Genomic DNA, 19,315 nt, shown 5'->3' on the forward strand with positions numbered 1-19,315 from the left:
GAGATCAACATTTGCAATCCCAGTTTCTTCCCCCCCCCCCCTCTTCCTCCACCTCCACCCAGGCTAGGAGGGAAGCGAGCGGCAGAGGAGGCTCCGTTGACTGGGGGGGGGGGTCGCGGCCCCCCCATAAAGGGGGGGGGGGCTACAGCATCCTGGAGCGACGGCCATGGGGAGTTTCCTCTTCTATGGACAGTTCTCCCCCCCCGGGAGCGGAGGGGGCCGGTGGGCTTTGGACTGAATAGCAACCCACCACCCTCCCGCAACCTGTACTTGAACTGGAAGGGGCCTGGGGGGGCCAGGCCCCCTTGGAACAAAGGACCCCCATTGCTCTTTTTTGGAAAAAAAACCACCAATCCCCCCCCCCCCCTTGTGAGTCTTATTTTTGGGGGGGAGAGGATCCAGATGGAGAGGTGATCCGAGAGTTTTGCGCCTCTTCTCCATCCCGGGGACATTTTCTTTTCTTTCTTTTTTTTGGGAGGGAGGGGGGAGGGAAATCCAAATTTTATTTTTCAGAGAAAGAAGGTGCGGAGTTGGGGGGGGGGGCAGAGAAGAGAGAGAGAGGCCGGGTCGCCGTCTGTCTCTCGCTCTCCCCAAAGAAGAGCGCAAAGAATTCCGGGCTCCCCCCAGAGAAAAAGAGGGGGGGGGGGGTCGAAGAGAAGAAGCCGGCCGGGGGGCGCAGTTCACGGATTCCGTAAGTCTGGAATACTTTCCAATTTTAGGTGCTGTTTTTGTTGGGGGGGGGGAGGTTAAATTTGCAAAGCTTGGGTGCGGGGGGGGGGGGAGCTGTCTGTGTATGTTGTGTCCCTGTGCTGTATCTGCTGTCCAGCCGTATAAGATGGGGAGGGAAAAAAATATATGGGAATCTAGGACCAGAAAGGGGGTCGCTCAATTTTGGGGACTTGGAGAGGGGGGGCAGTTGTCTGGGAAATGTTGTGGTCGGGGTGACGGGAGGTTGTGGGCGGGCAGGAAGGGAGAAACCCAACTTGGTGCCTGGTAGATGAGCTGGATTGGGCTTTTTTTTGAGGGGGGGGTTGGCATGGAAGGTGGGGGGGAGGGAAAGGCCACATAGTTAGATGCAGTTTTGGCTTGGAGGTCTCTCCCCATTTCTCTCCTTGCCTTCTCCCTCGCTGCCCATCCATCAATTTTCGCCTCCTCTCTTAATCTTTGCCCCCGCGTTCCCATTCATAATAAAATTATTCCGCTGTGTGTCCCTGGTCACTTTAGAAGGGACCCCCCCCTTTACAGCATCCTAAGCCCTCCCCCTCGCCCTTTTCCCCTTTCGCTTGCTTTACCTCTCTGCCCCCCTCCCCCCATTTAGGCCAAAAAGCTCTTAAGGCCTTGTACATGGAGATTACCCTTTCCTTCCTTCTCCAACCTGGCCTGGCCAGGTGTCATGGTCCTTGTTTCTGGAGCATGAAACAAGGAGAATCGCAAGAGCCAAGGGGGCAGATCCAAGGGTGGGTGGGAGAGGCCGACATATCTCCCCCAGAGGCCTTTTTGGCCCTTTGAGGAGGACCCCGCCACCCAGTTTTAGGAACAGAATTTTGGGCTGATGGTTGCTGAAACCCTGAAGCGGATGAGTTTGCAGGATCTTTGCATGGCGCTCAGCTTAATTGGGGGGGGGGTCTCCATTATCCCCTCCCCCATCCCCTCAACCCCACTTTTGGCCATGTCATCCTCCCAAGGGAGGCCTGGCCTCCTGGGTTGCTTCCTCCCACATCCCCTGATCGGCCGCTTCCCCGAATAAGACTTGAGAAGTTAGTAACCGCAAATCTTCGACTAGTTTCTTTCCTTATATCGATCAGTGCTAGTTATTTTATGGCCTGTCGATGGTCCAGAATCAGTTTTCGGGGGGAAATAAAAATATTTAAGGTTTGTTTTTTAAAAATATAACTAACCTCCTGGTCACCTCTATATTGTGCTTTCTCCCCTCTGGCAGCCAAGTGAGTAGCTATTGATAAACCTGATCTATGGTAGTCCCTTTCTTTCCCCCTGGAACACCCCTCCCTCCCTCTCTCCCATTCATCTGAAATCTACCTTGAGGGTCTTTCTCTAAACCATTATCCGCCAGCAACTCCCTTTCTCTGTTGAGGCGATTCCTTTCCTCCTCCACAAAATCGGCTCTAACTTGCATATTGCTTCCAGGCGTTCAGAACACTCCATTAACAACGACCCTGTGAAGCAGGCCAGCGTGTGGCTGTTTCGGGATTGGCACTTTCTCAAACTGGTCTTTAGGTGTGGGCTTAACACAAGTCTCTCTCTCTCTCTCTCTCGTCATCTTATTTGCCCCAAAGGCCCTTTCTCTGTTCCCTTCCTCCAGACATACCTTCCCCCACCCTTCCCTTGACATTTTCTTGTCCCTTCCTTTTCCTGAATCCTCCCAAGATCTCTTCTTTGTAATCCTCCTGGGTCTTCCCCTTACCGCCTCTCCTGTGACTCTGATTTGTGCCTCCCCCCATCTCCACGAATCTCCCCCCAATGCTCTCCCAAACCTTCTCTCCCTCCCAGAATCCAACATGTACCACATTCATCTCCATCCTTTCCTAATCAATATATGTGTCTCGGCAGACTGGATGTAAAAGATGAGTCTCCTGTACTGCTCTTAACTGCATAGAAAAATGGGAAACTCTGTGAGGAAACGGCTTTTCCCAGCTTCCGTGCTGGGCTGCCCTGTGACTGCCCCCTTCCTCCCCAAATCTTCAACATGGAGCCCCCCCCCGCCATTTCTCTCCCCACATCAGTGGGGCAAGCACTCTAACAGGTGCGCCATGCCTTCCTGACCTCCCATACCCTGCAGGTGGGATTCTTGTAGAAACTCTACATTTTATTGTGCTCTTTCTTTTTTACGCCCCCCCCCCCGCCAGATACTTGCTTCTGGGCTCCATTGTTCAAACCCCCTGTGAGAATTTTGCTGAACTCTTAAGATTTGACAAACTTTCTCATATTTTCCCCACACATGCAGAAAAGGGAAAATAACCAAAACATATCAAACAGAAAGATGGAAAAATTCATTATGTCACTGGGGCCGTATAGGAGGGAGTATTAAGAATGATGGGGGTAATGTTCCTTCTAAGCTGAGTTAGTGTGCTCTAGCTCACAGATTTTTAGCCTCCAGCTCACACAGTTTTGTCTTAGCTCAGGAAGGATGACCCCAGAGCACCCTAATTGATGCAGGAGCTCACAACTTGAATGCCAGGAGCTCACAAAGTAGAATTTTTGCTCACAAGACTCTGCAGCTTAGAGGGAACGTTGGATGGGAGTAAGGTTTTATTAGGACAGTTATAATTCAAGAAGCATTTGAAGGTAGATGCTGAGCTGCTAGAATTTAGTACGCCTTCTGGTGATGTCAAGGGTGTGTGGCAGATGCAAATGAATTGTGCTAATGAGATCTGGCACCTCTTCTTCTACAAAATGACCCCTGGAGGTGCCCATATAATAACCCCCTTCCTCTTCCTTTATCCAAGTGCCCCGCTGCTTTGCTCTTAGCCAAACCCACTTTGGGGGGGGGGGTAAGGATTCTTTGTTGGGAAGTTGTCCCTTCCCAGGGCTTTTTTTGTAGCAGGAACTCCTTTGCATATTAGGCCACACACCCCTGATGTAGCCAATCCTCCCGGAGCTTACAGTAGGCCCTGTACTAAGAGACCAGTAAGCCCTTGAAGGATTGGCTACATCAGGGGTGCGTGGCCTAATATGCAAAGGAGTTCCTGCTACAAAAAAAGCCCTGAATCCCAGTCCTTCCCCCACCCCTCTCTTGGTCCTCCAAGATAGAAGCCCTGGTTTCCGCTTGGTGGGATGTCTTCCACCCCCCCCCCCCATCCCTGCATGCCCCTGGCTGCCTCCTTTCATCCATTTCATCTGGCGAGATGACCTCTGTTAACCCCACACCTCTGAACTCTTTCTCCTTCCCTGGAACCCAGCATCCGGCATCCCTTTCTTTCCCTGTTAGAAAGGCTGGCAGTGTGAAATGGACCCGTTCTGAAAGCAGGTACTCCTCTACTATGAAAGGGGAGAGGGTGATTTTGATTATTATTTTGCTGTATTGTTTGGTTTTTGGCAAAAATGGCAGGCACCATTTGGATTTTCTACTTCGGGCGTCACGCTGCAAAGTTTCCCCAAACCCCACATGAGTGTCCCCCATCTCCTTCCTCCTCCCCAAAAGCCTCAGACTTTCTCATCCCTCCTTGTCCCTTTCTTCTTTTTCTTTCCTCCACATTCTCAGCCCCCCCCCGCCCCCCTTCTGTGGCACCTGGTTTTTTTGGGCCACTGTGTGACACAAGAGCGTTGGACTGGATGGGCCATTGGCCTGATCCAACATGGCTCTTCTTATGTTCTGATGTTTCATTTCCCTCCCCAGTTCTGCTCCATTGACACCCCCTTCTCCCCCCCCCCCGTCTGCCCTTGTGTGCCTCATCTCAGGCTTGGCTGCCGAGGTTCATCTCAGCCGGGTGGTTGTTGGGGCGGCGGGTGGGAAGAGAAGAGAGAGGGGCCGTGGCCTTGCCAGCCTCGGTTAGCGTCTCTTCTGCACACCCCCCCCCCCCACAGCTGCGCCAAGCGTCGTGGCAGAGACGGAAACAGCTCTGAGTCAGGAACCAAATCGCAGGGACAAGCCACGGCGGCGGAGGGAGCTGGGCCCTGGGTGTCAGATCTTTCCTGGGGCGGGGACGGAGTGGGGAGCGAAGAGTGGAAGGAGATGGGTTTGGTGATTGGGGGGACCACCTTGGCATTTGGACGCAGGTGGATCGAAGAGCGGAGTGGAAGGATCACTGTTTGGGTGGGAACCAGGGGCCGGGGGGGGGTGTGTTTTTGTACTGCAAACTCTTGGCCATAATCCAGAGGTGGAGGGAACTGTCATTTTTTTGAAGGGTTAGAATTCCCTGCAAAGGAGACGCTGACATTTACTGGGGGGATAAGCGAGACCCTCGAGGCCTAGAGAGAGCTTGGAGCCCTTGTGCGTCTCTCCAGATGCTTGTCGGCAGAATTATGGTTTCCGGGCTTGTAGCTGTTTTTGGTACAGGCTGGGTGAGGCTTGTCTGTGACTGCTTGAGAGTCTTGAATTCCTAGGATCAAGGCCAGTCCGGTGCTACTCCTGAGAAGCCCTCTGTGTCATGTACAGTGGCCTGGCAAGGCCTGAGAAATCTTTGGGGTTTGTGTTCCGCCCCCGGGACTTTAACAACAGGATGGATTGGCAGGCCTCAAGAAACAGCTGGAGAGCCGTTAGGTTTGGAGGGGTGGTGGGACGGGCAGAGCAGAACCAGTGGGCTTAGGGGAAGGTCTTTGTTCTTCCATTTCATCCAGATGTCTGTGGTTAGGCTGACAGGGACAGGGCCTCCCTCCCAGGAGAGCCTGAAACTCTTCCCCAGAATTGCTATATGTAGATTGCTCCCAGTTAACACATGTTCTGCATCCCTCACCTTCCCTCTGTCAAAATGTAGATTGTAAGCTCTTTGGGGCAGAGGCCTTTCTGCAGAGTTCTGATTTTGTGGTGGGTGGGTGGATAGGCTGCTTGTATTACTTTGCAGGTGATTGATGGCTCAATACATGAATGGTAAATTGTACCCACAAAGAATAACATGGCATCCTGTGTTTGCGGGGCCTGCTTCTCTGTGGCCCCTGGACTTGATGAGTCCTTTTGGGGCAGGCCGCTCCTTATCCCGCCGCCAGCTCCAGGCACCATTTGTGGGGCCCCTCAAGCTGCCTGATGCCAAGTGACTTTCTGTTTGGTGATTGCCTCTCTGGCTGTTGTGATTTCTCTACGCAAAGGTAGGGTACGGCACTGTTGCTAGCCTCGCAGCCCCGGCAAATGGCCCACTGTGTCGCCTCCTGGGGTCGCCTGGGCTTCCCAGGGGTGACCTGCCAAAGCCAGGTGCCGTTTTCCTGCCACTGATTTGTAAAAGATAGGCAAAGGAAGTCTTTTTGTGATTCCTGGCTTTTGCAGATACCTGAGATTTGGGTGAACCAAGGAAGTATCACTGTGCATTGTGGTGGATTGGAGAAATAGCATCATTAATTTGGCTCTAGGTTGATCATCCGGCCATTCAAAATCAGGGCGGGGGGCTCGTTTTGGCTTGGTCCATCCAGCGGTGGAATTCTAGCAGGAGCTCCTTTGCATATTAGGCCACACCCCCCTGATTTAGCCAGTCCTCCAAGAGCTTACAAAAAAGAGCCTTGTAAGTTCTTGGAGGACTGGCTGCATCAGGGGTGTGTGGCCTAATATGCAAAGGAGCTCCTGTTAGAATTCCACCCCTGGGTCCATCCATTCTCACAGCTGCCCAAGGGATACTCTGTTTATGTCAGGTGGTGGCTCTGAAGTAAATGTGGTTTCCTAAAAATGGAATCATTTAAACAGAGTTTGTCTTAAGGAAAAAAGTAAGGTACTACAATATTTAAGAATTTTTAAGTGCTGCCCATCCTCCAAGGAGTGTGGTGTTCTGTGGGTCTCCATTTTCTCCTCATAACAAAGCTATAAGGGTACGCTAGGCTGAGGGAATACAGCTGTGCCTGAAATCACCCTGGTAAATTTCACAACAGTATGGGGGCAAAAAACACCTGGAGATTTGGGGGTGGAGCCTGAGGAGGGGAGGGACTTCAGTGGGCCATAATGCCCTAGAGTCCACCTTCCAAAGCAGTCATTTCTTCCAGGGGAACTGATCTCTGTCACCTGGAGATCAGTCGGAATCCCAAGAGATCTCCATCAACCATCTGGAGGTTAGCAACTCTCCCTGGATTATAGTCCAGTAGTCTTAAGTACTATACCAGAAAGGTAGTAGGTATGGAGAAATCAATATTAGTAATGAGACAGGAAACCAAGGTCTTGATTCAGTCCAGGAGGATGTACTGTAAAATAGACAACCATTCAAAAATGTCTGAAAGTGCCACATTAATTCTGGCTGAATCTGTGATCCCGTGTATACTTTCTTGGGAGAGGCCATGGCTCAGTGGTAGAACCTCTGCTTGGCATGCAGTAGGTCCCAGGTTCAGTCCCCGGCATCTCTAGTTAAAAGGACCAGGCAGGAAATGTGGAAGACCCAGCCTGAGACCCTGGAGAGCCATGAAGTGGGGCTGAAGCTCAGTGGTAGAGCCTCTGCTTGGCATGCAGGTGATCCCTGGTTCACTCCCTGGCATCTCCAGTTAAAAGAACCAGGCAGGAGGTGATGGGAAAGACCTCAGCCTGAGATCCTGGACAGCCACAAGGTGGGGCTGTAGCTCAGTGGTGAAGAGCCTCTGCTTGGCATGCAGTAGGTCCCAGGTTCAATCCCTGGCATTGCCAGTTAAAAGGACCAGGCAGGAAATGATGTGGAAGACCTAGCCTGAGACCCCGGGAGAGCCTTGAAGTGGGGCTGTAGCTCAGTGGTAGAGCCTCTGCTTGGCATGCAAAAGGTTCCCGGTTCAATCCCTGGCATCCCCAGTTAAGAGAACCAGGCAGGAGGTGATGGGAAAGACCTCAGCCTGATATCCTAGACAGCCACAAAGTGGGGCTGTAGCTCAGTGGTGTAGAGCCTCTGCTTGGTATGCAGTAGGTCCCAAATCCCTGGCAACTCCAGTTAAAAGGACCAGGCAGTAGGTGATGGGAAAGACCTCTGCCTGAGACCCAGGAGAGCCATGAAGTGGGACTGTAGCTCAGTGGTAGAACCTCTGCTTGGTATGCAGTAGGTCCCAGGTATGCAGTAGGTCCTCGGCATCTCCAGTTAAAAATACCAGGCTGTAGGTGATGGGAAAGAACTCTGCCTGAGATCCTGGAGAGTTGCTGCCCGTCTGAGCAGACAATACTGACCTTGAAAGACCAGGGGCCTAATTCAGTATAAGGAAGTTGTGCTCAACTGCAAACTATGTGTTTACTTGCTTCCTGGGGTCGTTGCAATGAATTCATGCGGAAATCTGGATGGTGTTGCCATAGGGTTGAGTGCTTCTTCCTGCGTGGTTGAAGCTGGATGTCCTGCTGCTTTGGAAGCAGAGGCTAGAACGGGATCCTGTCCTAATGTTTCCGTGAAGACCGCGTTTTCCCGGGGGAGGGAGGAAAGGATGTAGCAGGCTAGGAGGTGCATGGCGAGAGATTAGAGTGAGTTTGGGGGGCTTTTGGATATCTTCATGTATCTGCAACAGACAAATATCAGATCACTTTTTTCAGCAGGAATTTGAAGTGCAGGACTTTTGTAGGTGGCAGACCCCAGGTATGTTTTTTTTAACTGGTGGTGAAAAGTGCTGTCAAGTCCCAGCTGAATTATGGCAACCCCTTCAGGGCAGGGGTGTCAAACATGCGGCCCGGGAGCAAACCAGGCCCCCAGAGGGCTTCTATCAGGCCCCCAAGCAATCGGCTGTCATCTGCTTCTTCCGCCTCTCCCTTGCTTCCTTCTGCATCACAGCTTGCTTTGCAAGGCCTCCTCAACTGCACAAGAGCTACAGAGCAAAACCTCTGTTTTCTCCGTTGGCTGAGGCTTCTCCCTTGTGGAGGAATAGTTTGCTTTGCCGGGCTCTCTCAATCACACAGCAGAGCTACAGAGCCAAGCCTATCAGACCCCCGAGCAACCGGCTATCATCTGCTTCCTTCTCCTTCTCTCTTGCTTCCTTCTGCATCACAGTTTGCTTTGCCAGGCTTGCTCAGTCACACAGGAGCTTCAGAGCAAAGCCTCTGTTTTCTCCATTGGCTGAGGGCTCCTCCCTTGGGGAGGAGGGATAGCTTACTTAGTCAGGCTCTCTCAGTCACACAGCAGAGCTACTGAGCCAAGCTTCTCTTCTATTGGCTGAGGCTCCTGGTCTCCTGGGGACGGAAGGAAAGGGCCAGAGCGTCCTTTATCCAGTTCTCTGGCTCCCACGGGAGAAATACAGAGAAAACACCTTTAATACCAACGAGTGCTCATGTTTTAAGCACATTTCATTTTAAGCTTTTTAAAAATCTTTGTCCTTTATAAAGTTTATGTCTCTGCTACCTGGCATTACATTTTATGACACACTTGGCCCAGCCTGACAAAGTCTCATTTATGTCAGATCCGACCCTTGTAACAAATGAGACATTCAGAGGCAGTTTGCCATTGCCTGCTTCCATGTCATAACCGTGGTATTCCTTGGTGGTCTCCCATCCACGTATTAACCAGGGTCAACCCTGCTTAAGCATCTAAGATCAGGCTACTCCGGACTGCCCAGGTCAGAGCATAAATGGGTGGTGGAGGATCAAGGATCAAGATGGGTTGCTGTGTTAGTCTCTTTGTAGCAGTAGCAGGGGTGGAATTCTAGCAGGAGCTCCTTTGCATATTAGGCCACACATCCCTGATGTAGCCAATCCTCTGAGAGCTTACAAAAATGAGCCTTGTAAGTTCTTGGAGGATTGGCTACATCAGGGGACGTGTGGCTTAATATGCAAAGGAGCTCCTGCTAGAATTCCACCCCTGAGCATTAGAAAAGCGCAAGAGTCCAGCAGTACCTTAAATACTGACAGCATTTGTGGCAGGGGATGAGCTCTCCTGAGTCACTGCTGGCTTCTCCAGATGTAGCTAGAATGTGAGTCCATTTCTTATATTTTGGAGAGCGGAGTGATTTCAGATGCCGAATGGACGATAACAGGTGAATGCGAATAGCAAGCGTGATTGGATCAGGTGTGATAGCCAGGGAGAGAGTAGGTACAGAGAAATCAGCATTAGTAACGAGTCAGGAAACCTACGTCTTGATTCATTCCAGGGGGGTGCATGGTCTTGAGCTTCATGATCAGTCGCAATTCAGCACTGGTGGTGGGAAAGCGCCATTGTCGCTGCCAACTTATGGCAACCCTGTCGGGTTTTCAAGGCAAGAGATGTTCAGGCAAAGGTGGTTTGTCATTGCCTGCCTCTGTGTAGTGACCTTGGCCTTCTTTGCTGGTTCCCCATCCAAGTACTAACCAAGGTTGACCCTGGTTAGCTTCCAAAATCTGATGAGATCGGGCTAGCCTGAGCCATCCAAGTCAGGGTGTTTTTTTATCTTCCAGGCAGCAGTTTTTGAACCCTGAGAAGTAGTTCCTTAAAACAAAAAAGATGCTTCCAGGCACGATCCGCATGCTTCCTTCCTGCAATATGACCATGGTCCCAACCAACTCAGAGGATAGCGCTTAGAAATACCCCAAAACCAGGGGTGGAATTCTAGCAGGAGCTCCTGTGCATATTAGGCCACACACCCCTGATGTAGCCAATCCTCCAAGAGCTTACAAGGCTCTTTTTTGTAAGCTCTTAGAGGATTGGCTACATCAGGGGAGTGTGGCCTAATATGCAAAGGAGCTCTCCTAGAATCCCACCCCTGCGTATTAGGCCACACCCCCTGATGTAGCCAATCCTCCTGGAGCTTACAGTAGGCCCTGTAATAAGAGCCCTGTAAGCTCTTAGAGGATTGGCTACATCAGGGGAGTGTGGCCTAGTATGCAAAGGAGCTCCTGCTAGAATTCCACCCCTGCCCCAAACCATGATATTTTCTCTTTTTTTAAAATTGAGCCTAGCATGGTTTCTTGATTGATGGAGACGGTTTGTGGGCTTGCCTTGTGAATGTGGATTTGCCGTGTGGTTTATTCTGTTGCGTGGAATGAAATTATTGTGTTTTACAAAGCCACTGTAAAGCCAAATATTTCATTAAGTCAGAGCTCTTTAGAAGGTGGAAGGTAATACAGGAGTGTCGAACTCATTCGTTATGAGGGCTGGATCTGACATAAATGAGACCTTGTTGGGTCGGGCCATGTGTGTCATAAAATGTAATGCAGGTAGCAAAGTGATAACCTTTTTAAAAGACACAAAGAAACATGCTTAAAAGATTAGCACTCTTGCAATATTTTGTTTATTTAACAGTTTCTGATAACTGACACCACTTGCTCTGTGTTATTGCATCAAAATCTGAAGACAACGTCTGTGCTGTAGCAATCCTGAGTAAGCTGTTCAGGTGTGTGTCTGTAAGTTGCAAAGCTGCTTTTGATTTATTGACATTCACTACAGAAATCTCATGGTTAATGCTTTGAGCCTGGGACCCAGTGGAAAACATGAAATGGCTGGGTATTGTGAGCTTTTGTACATAAGCTGCTTCACATGCTGGTCAGCCAATGGAGAAAACAGAGGCTTTGCTCTGTAGCTCCTGTGCGATTGAGCAAGCCTGACAAAGCAAGCTGTGATGTGGAAGGAAGCAAGAGGGAGAGAAGGAAGCAGATGCCCGTTTCTCGCAGGACTGATAGTAGCTCTCCGAGGGTCTGATCTGGCCCTCAGGCTGCACGTTTGAGACCCCTGATCTAGTCGATGAATGAGTTGGGCAATGAAAGTCTCAAAATAAGGCATTGTAAGTTGCAGTTGAGGAGTTGCAGTTGGATCCTGGGCAATATTTCTTCTAAGCTGTGGAGTCTTGTGAGCTAAAATTCTACTTCGTGACCTACCAGCATTAAAATTGTGAGCTAGTGTGTACATTAGTTTGCTCTGGGGCTGTGTTTCCTGAGCTAAGACCAAAATGTGTGAGCCAGAGGCTAAAAAACGATGAGCAAGCAACACACTAACTCAGCTTACAGGGAACACTGCTCACAGAGTGATTGTATTGATTATGTCTTTTCTATTTTGTTTAAAACAATTGCATCCTTCCTTTCCCAGCTGCTTTGGGGTCCCCAGGGTGGGGAACAATGTAAACAATGTTGAAAGCACAGATAAAATATATTTAAAAACATTTTAAAGAATGAAACCTGTAAACACACCAACAGGGAAGAAGGCCAATGAGTTAATGAGGGAGCACTCAACAAAATAGAGGTCTTCAATCCCTGGTGAAAGATAGAAGAAGATGAACCCATCTCCCTAGAGAGGGAATTCCAGAATTTAGGTGCCACAACCGAGGAGGCTCTTTCTCGGGTTAGTTGTGAGGATCAAAAAGAGAAAGGCAGAAGTGCACGCTAGTTCCTGAAAAGGGATCTGGTCCCATTTACCAGGTTTAGAAGATAGGTCAGAAAGAGCAGGACTTTGAGGTGCAGACCTCAGATACGTTTTTGTAACTGGTGGTGAAAAGTGCTATCAAGTCCCAGCTGAATTATGGCAACTCTTTAGGGCCCGGGAGCAGAACCAGGCCCCCAGAGGGCTTCTATCAGGCTCCCAAGCAACCGGCTGTCATCTTCTTCTTCCCCCTCTCCCTTGCTTCCTTCTGCATCACAGCTTGCTTTGCAAGGCCTCCTCAACTGCACAAGAGCTACAGAGCAAAACCTCTGTTTTCTCCATTGGCTGAGGCTTCTCCCTTGTGGAGGAATAGTTTGCTTTGCCGGGCTCTCTCAATCACACAGCAGAGCTACAGAGCCAAGCTTCTCTTCTTTCTATTGACTGAGGCTCCTCCCCGCCCGAGTCCCTGGGGAAGGAAGGAAAGAGCCAGAGCTTCCTTTATGCAGTTCCCTGGATCCCTTGGGAGAAATACAAAGAAAGCACCTTTAAGACCAGTGAGTGCTAACGCTTTAAGCATGTTTTAAGTTTTTTAAAAAATATATATTTGTGCTTGTGTTCTTTACAAAGTTTCGTTCTCTGCTACCTAATCTTAAATAGGTACACACATGGCCTGGCCCGACATGGCTCGGCCCAACCTGACATGGCCTGGCCCAACAAGGTCTCTTTTATGTCAGATCTGGCCCCCATAGCAAATGAGTTTGACACCCCTGCTCTAAATGCAGACTGGAACACCACTCTGTCCCCACTCTTCTGTAGCAGAAGTCCTGTTGGTCTTCAACTGATGACTTTTGACCCACTGTGACATCCGCCCCTAATTTCTTTGGGCTTGGCATGGACTTGTAACCAGTGTTCCCTCTAAGCTGAGTTAGTGTGAGCAAGCTCACAGATTTGTAGCTTCCAGCTCATACATTTTTGTCTTAGCTCAGGAAGGATGACCCCAGAGCACACTAATTTATGCAGCCGCTCACAACTTTAAGGCCAGCAGCTCACAAAGCAGAATTTCTGCTCACAAGACTCTGCAGCTTAGAGGGAACATTGCTTGTAACCCGCTGTCCACCAAACACAAACAGTTGCAACATCGCATCACGGTGGAAGATTCACAACGTAGGCCAGGCAAGATCCTTCATGCTCGTCCATGACGTCAAAGCAAATCTTGAGAACTGTGGTTTCGATCTCTCCTTCTGGGGAGAAGGAGTACAGCTTAGCGACAGAGTATTCGCTTTGGGAGCAGAGCATTGGTCCATGATAGAGCATCCGCTTGGTGTGCAGATGGTTCCAGGTTCAATCCCTGGCATCTCCAGTTAAAAGGACCAGGTAGGAGATGATGGGGAAAGACCTCAGCCCGAGACCCAGGAGAGCCATGAAGTGGGGCTGTATTTCAGTGGTAGAGCATCTGCTTGGCATGCAGAAGGTCCCAGGTTCAATCCCCAGCAGCTCCAGTTAAAAGGACCAAGCAGGAGGTGATGGGAAAGACCTCGGCCTGAGACCCTGGAGAGCCATGAAGTGGGGCTGTAGTTTAGTGGTAGAGCATCTGCTTGGCATGCAGAAGGTCCCAGGTTTGATTCCTGGCATCGCCAGTTGAAAGGACCAGGGAGTAGGCAGTGCGTGAAGGACCTCTGCCGGGGATCTTAAAGCTGGGCGGATATGGCATAAGGGTCTTTGATGTAGAACAAAGTAGGAGTCAAGTAGCACCTTTAAGACCAACAAAATTTTATTCCAAATGTAAGCTTTTGTATGCATGCCTACTTCATCAGACAATGGAATGGGGTACAGTGAGCAGTATAGTTGGAGGGTAGTGGTTAAGAATGTAAAGTAATACAAAGTTAGAATCCAATGGCAAAATAGCGTACTAAACAAACTGAACGACCATTTGGTCTGGATAGCATTTGTGTGGGAAACCAATAAAAGGTAATAAAAGCTGCCTTTTAATTTCTCTTGCTAAAAGTCTGGCAAGGACATGTATTTCCTAGTACATGTGCTTCCTGGTAATGTTCTTGTCCGCCTAATTTCCTTTTGAACATATAACATACATTATAAACATCATTCCATACATTATAAGCATCATTCTAGTTTGGCATTAGGAAAAGAAAGAATACATTAAGATATAGTGAAAATGGGTTTAGGTATATGTAATGAGATAAACAGCCAAACTACATGTTTAATGTAGCAGTCGAGTAGCACCTTTAAGACCAACGCAAGCACCAGTCGTTTCCGACTCTGGAGTGATGTCGCATCACAACGTTTTCATGGCAGACTTTTTACGGGGTGGTTTGCCATTGCCTTCCCCAGTCATCTACACTTTCCCCTCAGCAAGCTGGGTACTCATTTTACCGACCTCGGAAGGATGGAAGGCTGAGTCAACCTTGAGCTGGCTACCTGAACCCAGCTTCCTCTGGGATCGAACTCAGGTCATGAGCAAAGAAGCTCGGACTACAGTGCTGCAGCTTTACCACTCTGAGCCACGGGGCTGCCTGTAGTTTGGCTTGCCAAGGGTTGATTCTCCCCAGCGGCTCCAGGTCCGGTGGGTTGGAAAGGCTGTAGCTCTGCTGAATCTATCTGCTGACGCTGCTCTGTTAGTAAATGAGATGTCCCCTTAGCAGGCTTAGGGTTTTAAAGACGAGGCTGTGGGTCAAAGGCCTCCGCTGGCGTAGGGAATGAGCTCGTCTTGGGTTGGGGGGGGGGTGGTCCCAATTCCTGCCAACCTCTCCATAAGCTGATTATCTCTTGGGCCCTTTTCCTCTCTGGGATTGCTGTGAGAAGTGCAGGAGGCCTTTGATCCTATTAAACTCTTACTAGGGCTTTGCCTGCAGCTAATCAAGGGCTTCCTTCTAAGCGCTGCCGTAATGCAGCTCGCCTTCGAAGAGTCGGGGAAGGAAATGAGTCCAGTTTAGGGGGCTCTTCTCCTTCATGGCTATTTCAGTACGCAGCCGCCTCAGGCAAAGAAGAAGTAGAAGAAGGATTTGTGGCCTGCCCGTCACTCGAAGTCTCAGAGTATCTTACGGTCTCCTTCCCTTCCTCTCTCCACACTGGACGCTCTGTGAGGTAAGTGGGGCTGAAAGAGCTTCGAAAGAACTGCTCTTTAGAGAATGACACTGAGGGAACTGCGGCAGACCCAAGGTCACCCAGCCGGCTGCATTTGGAGGAGTGGGGAATCAAACTTGGTGGTGGTTAAGTACACAGACTCTTATCCTGGAGAACCAGGTGAGATTTCTCGCTCCTCCACTTGCAGCTGCTAGAATGGTCTTGGGTCAGCCATAGCTCTCGCAGAGCTGTCCTCTCAACTCTTCCTTCCTCACAGGTTGTCTGTTGTGGAGCAGGAAGGGAAAGGAGATTGTGATTCGCTCTGAGACTCTGAGATTCGGAGTGAAGGCTGGGGTATAAATCCACCACTACCACCACCACCTTCTTCTCCTCCTCCTCCTTCTTCTTCCCCTCCTCCTTCCTGCTTCCAAAGGGTGATTAACACACGGAATTCACTGCCACAGGAGGTAGTGGCAGCTGCAAGCATAGACAACTTCAAGAGGGGATCAGATAAGCATATAGAGCAGAGGTCCATTGGTGGCTATTAACCACAGCGTATTGTTGGAATTCTCTGTCTGGGGCAGTAATGCTCTCTATTTTTGGTGCTTGGGGGAGCACAGTGGGACGGCTTTTAGTGTCCTGGCCCCACTGATGAACCTCCTGATGGCATCTGGGTTTTTTTTGGCCACTGTGTGACACAAAGTGTTGGACTGGATGCGCCACTGACCTGATCTAACATGGCTTCTCTTAGGTTCTTACGTTCATTGTTCAGTAGAGAGGAACTGAAGTGGATTCATAGACATTTATTTATTTAGAACAAAATAGGAGTCAAGTTGCATCTTTAAGACCGACAGTTTTATTCAGAAGGTAAGCTTTCGTGTGCTCTAAGCGCACTTCATCAGACGAGGAATCTGGTACAGTGAGCAGAGCCACACTTAGCTGGTAGGCAGTGGCTCAGAATGCAAAATGGTACCATTTTGCATTTGCTCAGAATGCAAAATGGCTCTGCTCACTATACCGGATTCCTTGTCTGATGAAGTGTGCTTAGAGCACACGAAAGCTTGCGTTCTGAATAAAACTAAGTTGGTCTTAAAGGTACAACTTGACTCCTGCTTTGTTCTACTACTTCAGACCAACACGGCTGCCCGCTTGGATCTATTTATTTATTTAATCCTTGTGTGGAAGAGTGAACCCGAAGTATATCCTCCGAAGACAGGTTAACTCGCAAAGAGGGTTGTTTCTTCTGAGACAGCCCGAGGTCACCCACTCAAACTTCCGTGGCCCAATGGAGGACTCGAACCCAGGTCTCCTGGATACCATTCCGGCATTCTTAACCACTCCACCACTCCTGCTGTAACACCACACTGTTACTGCCCACTAAATTTAGTAGAGTAATCAGTTAGGTTTGCTCGAATCCAGGACTTTGAGCAGCTTAAAAAATGCCCTGATTTGACAAAGAACAGATCTTTTTTTTAAAAAAAACCCAGTGAATTACTTGATTTTAAATGCAGATGCCCACAGAAACCGCAGGTGCTGTGGCGCCATCTTCGAAGAGGCATCCCTCCTCCTCGTCTCTCTCGCCCGCTCGGGGTAGAGTGCCTTTTCTTCCTCGCTGCCTGCTGTGCCACATCTGTGCTTCGTCTAAAAACAAAAGACGTACGCTTTTGTCTCCGGAACTGTTGTTTTGTTCCCTTGCAAAGATGCCTGCAGATTTAATCAATTAATCAACCCCCAATGCATACAATTAGCCGGGATTTCTTTAATCAGGTGACTGCCCTAATACAGGCCCTAGTTGTATGGCGAGACCAGCCCCCAAACAGTTAGCAGTAAAAAAAGGAGCGTGCGACAATGTGACGGAACCTGGCTTTCCCCTCCTGGAAAAGGAAAGGTCCCCTGTGCAAGCACCAGTCGTTTCCGACTCTGGGGTGACGTTGCTTTCACAACATTTTCACGGAAGACTTTTTACGGGGTGGTTTGCCATTGCCTTCCCCAGTCATCTACACCCCGCCCCCCCCCCCCAGCAAGCTGGGTACTCATTTTACCGACCTCTGAAGGATGGAAGGCCAAGTCAACCTTGAGCCAGCTACCTGAACCCAGCTTCCGCCGGGGATCGAACTCAGGTCGTAAGCAGAGCTTAGGACTGCAGTACTGCAACTTTAACACTGCGCCACATTTTATTATTGCTTTTCCTTAAGCATACGATGTATAGAACTTGCGTGATGCCATGGCTGTGAGCAGGGGTTGCAGTCTAGCAGGAGCTCCTTTGCATATTAGGCCACACACCCCTGCTGTAACCAATCTTCCAAGAGCTTACAAGGCTCTTTTTTGTAAACTCTTGGAGGATTGGCTACGTCAGGATTGTGTGGCCTAACATGCAAAGGAGCTCCTGCTAGAATGCCACCCCTGGTTGTGAGGGCTGCACCGTGAGCTCCTCGGGAGTCCCCCGGTTCAAGACTCAGTTGTGACAATGTCCTCGATACTTGTGTTCTTTCTCAGTCCCCCGTGGGAAGGGGCCGTGGCTCCGTGGCAGAACATCTGCTCAGCATGCAGAAGGCCCCAGGTTCAACACCCAGCATCTCTAGTGAAAGCATTCAGCAGTAGGTGTTACGAAGACCCCTGTGTAAGACCCTGGAGAGCCGTCTGAGTAGATAGCAATGACGGTGATGGACTAAGGCAGGGGTGGCCAAACTGTGGCTTCGGAGCAACATGTGGCTCTTTCACACATATTGTGGGGAGGAATGATGGCTCCGTGGTAGAACATCTGCTTGGTAAACAGAAGGTCCCAGGTTCAATCCCCGGCATCTCCAACTAAAAAGGGTCCTGGCAAATAGGCGTGAAAAACCTCAGCTAGAGACCCTGGAGAGCCACTGCCAGTCTGAGTAGACAGTACTGATGTGATGGACTCAGGGTCTGATTCACCGTAAGGCAGCTTCATATGTTCATATGTTGTGTGGCTCTTGAAAGCCCCCATCACCCCACTGGCCAGCTTGGAGAAGGCATTTGTGTCTTTAAATCACTTCTAGCCAAGCCAGCTGGCAACTTGGAGAATACATTTAAAGTTAAAGTTGCTTTCTTTCCACATCTTCCCTCCTCTATTTATTTTCCTTCCTTCCTTCCTTCCTTCCTTCCTTCCTTCCTTCCTTCCTTCCTTCCTTCCTTCCTTCCTTCCTTCCTTCCTTCCTTCCTTCCTTCCTTCCTTCCTTCCTTCCTTCCTTCCTTCCTTCCTTCCTTCCTTCCTGTCTTGCAAACTCTCAAACACCAGGCATTAATGTCTTGTGGCTCTCAAACATCTGACATTTATTCTTTGTGGCTCTTAGACTGAGCAAGTTTGGCCACCCCTGGACTAAGGGCCTGATAGAGTAAGGCAGCTTCAAGTATGTTTGTGTCTGTACATAGAGAAGAGACCACTCTGTGAGTACACTGAGTGGGATAGCTTTACGCTGGGCCGGAATGAATCCTGTCCTGATGAATCTTCTTTTGGCGTTGCCTTTGCTGATGCATGAGCGTATTTGGGCTTTGAGTGGCAGCGCTTGGGTTCCTGCAGAGCCGATCCTTTCCCATCCCGACCTCCTCTGTAAGGTAGCTGTGAGACATCCTTTGCTGTTCATCCATCTCTCTTTGAAAGAGAGAACAGTGGCCCCTCCGCCACGGTGGCATTTGCAGAAACGCGGGAAGATCCGAGGAGCAGGCGTTCTGTCCAGGTGCTCCCTTCCAGAAGGAAATACCTTTCCTTGCCCCTTTCTCTAGTCCAGGGGTGGCCAAACTTGCTTAAGAGCCACAAAGAGTAAACATCAGATGTTTGAGAGCAACAAGACATGAATGTCAGATGTTTGAGAGCTGTGCGACAGAAAGGCAGGCAGGCAGGCAAGCAAATAGATGGGAGGAGGAGGAGAGGTAGAAAGAAAGTAACTTTAACTTTAAATGTATTCTCCAGAGCCCCATGGTGCAGAGTGGTAAAGCTGCAGTACTGCAGTCGGAGTCCTCTGCTCACCACCTGAGTTCGAGCCCAGCGGAAACTGGGTCAGGTAGCCGGCTCGAGGTTGACTCAGCCTTCCATCCTTCCGAGGTCAGTCAAACGAGGACCCAGCTTGCTGTGGGGGAAGTGTAGATGACTGGGGGAGGCAACAGCAAACCACCCTGTAAAAAGTCTGCCGTGAAAACGTTGTGAAAGCAATGTCACCCCAGAGTTGAAAACGACTGGTGCTTGCGCAAGGGACTGCCTTTAACTTTTTTACCAAGCCACTGGCTGGGTTGGCTTGGGAAAGTGATTTAAATGCATTTTCCAGGTCAGCCAATTGGGCAGTGAGGGCTTCAAGAGCCACACAATATGTCTGAAAGAGCCACACATGGCTCCCGAGCCACAATTTGGCCACCTCTGCTCTAGCAGT

At 49.8% G+C, this 19,315-nt stretch overlaps 1 protein-coding gene across 1 annotated transcript in view; it reads left to right on the forward strand.

Moving 5' to 3' along the window:
- The first annotated feature begins 589 nt into the window (after positions 1-589).
- Positions 590-19,315, forward strand: part of GRIK5 (glutamate ionotropic receptor kainate type subunit 5) — a 133,572-nt gene continuing 114,846 nt past the window's right edge. Inside the window, exon 1 of the mRNA XM_060258644.1 lies at positions 590-691. The gene's annotated coding sequence lies outside the window, so the exon portion shown is untranslated. The remainder of the gene's footprint in view (positions 692-19,315) is intronic.

Source organism: Heteronotia binoei, chromosome 17 (assembly GCF_032191835.1).
Source record: "Heteronotia binoei isolate CCM8104 ecotype False Entrance Well chromosome 17, APGP_CSIRO_Hbin_v1, whole genome shotgun sequence".
Lineage (NCBI taxonomy): Eukaryota > Metazoa > Chordata > Lepidosauria > Squamata > Gekkonidae > Heteronotia > Heteronotia binoei.